A 1,966-nucleotide genomic window follows, 5' to 3' on the forward strand; every position below is an offset into this window, starting at 1 on the left:
TCTATGTTGAGATCACCAGCAGAAATAATATGGTCAAATTTGGGACTAAGAGTAGACAGGCACACTTCTAACGCTAGTTGCACATACACACACCGATTTTGGACGGCCGACTTTGTACAGGTCGTCCAAATTCCAATAGTGAACCACATGTGGGAACAAGACCTTGCACACATGCCTACCGGTGATCGTCGCCGGTAAAATACCGGTGAGCAGCCGTCCACTGCCACTGTATCGCCGACAGTACCGGCGTACATGACTAAATACACTCTTGCATACTCACCGGTTTTTTACCGACCATTCAAGGTCTTGAATGCTCGGTGAAATTGTAGTTACTACGTATTAACTTCGTTCTGGTAGTGCGTGCTAATTACGACAACAAAGCAACTGATTTTTTGACCGATAAGAATGCGGTGAGTGTACAAGCACCCACTACCAATAAAATATCGGCCGATTTTATACTGGCCGTCCCAAATCGGTGTGTGTGCTTGCACACTCACCGGATTTTTATCGGTCAAACAATCAGTTGCTTTGTTGTCGTAATTAGCACCAAAACGAAGTTAATGCGTAGTAACTACAATTTCACCGAGCATTCGACACTGGAATGGTCGGTAAAAAACCGGTAAGTATGCAAGAGTGTATTTAGTCATGTACGCCACTACTTCCCGGTACTGCCGGCGATACAGTGGACGGCTGTTCACCGGTATTTTACCGGCGACGATCACTGGTCGACGTGTGTGCAAGGTCCCGTTCCCACATGTGGTTCACTATTGGAATTTGGACGACCGGTACAAAGTCGGCCGTACAAAATCGATGTGTGTGCAACTAGCGTAACTCGGATGAAAATTCAGGCACGGGAAAATTGCGCAATCTGTAAAGCACCGCTACTGCGAACTTCACTTTTAGGTGAAGAAAGAGAACCATAATTGTTCTGTATTGACAATCTGCAAATTTTTTATCAAGCTACCCTTAATGAATTTTTTTATATATGAAGTGGAAATGAAGGCGTTGATGACCATACTTGAATATTAACACAATTTTTCAAATATCAGGTGGGTACCCGAAAGAACCTATCAATTTGCTGTGATTGTAACTGGATCTTTTTGAAATATCTGAATTACTTATTTTCATTTGTATTTCCCCACCTCAATAGACACCATTTTCAAGTATCCCTCAAAAATAAAAGTTGAATGACCTGTTTGCTATTTTTTTTTATCGAATGGTCAGTACTGTGGAAATTTATAAATTGTGTGTTGTCAGTTTTTTTGGTTAAAAAAAGTAGTAATCACAAAACTGATAATTTAATTAGTTATTGGAGTGTTTAAAACTTGAGTTCAGGATGAATGATAAATATATTGTAGGATATATGTAAAGAAGTCATTTATTGATTAAATTGAATAGGTTCTTGTTATTAACATCTTCATTATGATTTCAGGTATCCGATATCTCCAGATGACCTCGACTCCAGAGAAATGTTTTTCGACGACTATTCTAATTACCAAAATTGATACCAATTTCTTCATTCGGAAAAAAAAGAAAAGACTTGTAATTATTAGATTTATATAAAAAACTGAGTGCCATTTTTTCATAATTTAGGAAATAACTCCGAATAACTATCCGATCGAAAACATATCACTGATGGCTGTAACTGTAACGGTTCGGAGTTAAGTTTCCAAGTTAAAAACTTGACTTTGAGTAATATAATTTGTACCACAATGTTGTCTTCTCTTCACAAGTACAATAAATGGATTTGAAAATATCTTTTACCTTTCATTTATCACCAGTGTTATTCAAAGCCATAAGAAATGATCATTCATTGAAAGTATGAGTTTAGATAATTAAACTTGGGATCAAAGACGCCTTAACTAAAAAAAAATACTCACACTATGAATCCAATATTGTTGAAATGAAAAAATAATATTTAACTAGTTATCAATTTCGATGATGACTTTATTACATTTGATGCTTT

At 36.9% G+C, this 1,966-nt stretch overlaps 1 long non-coding RNA gene across 1 annotated transcript; it reads left to right on the forward strand.

The window, feature by feature from the left end:
- The first annotated feature begins 546 nt into the window (after positions 1-546).
- Positions 547-1,756, forward strand: LOC141486545 (uncharacterized). Its single transcript, XR_012467910.1, has 2 exons — positions 547-619; positions 1,433-1,756. It is a non-coding gene; the product is annotated as an uncharacterized lncRNA (long non-coding RNA).
- The last annotated feature ends 210 nt before the right edge of the window (positions 1,757-1,966 follow it).

This window comes from Leptinotarsa decemlineata, unplaced genomic scaffold (genome assembly GCF_025532065.1).
Source record: "Leptinotarsa decemlineata unplaced genomic scaffold, Ldec_3_MD MMD2_tig00026358_RagTag_RagTag, whole genome shotgun sequence".
Classification (NCBI taxonomy): domain Eukaryota; kingdom Metazoa; phylum Arthropoda; class Insecta; order Coleoptera; family Chrysomelidae; genus Leptinotarsa; species Leptinotarsa decemlineata.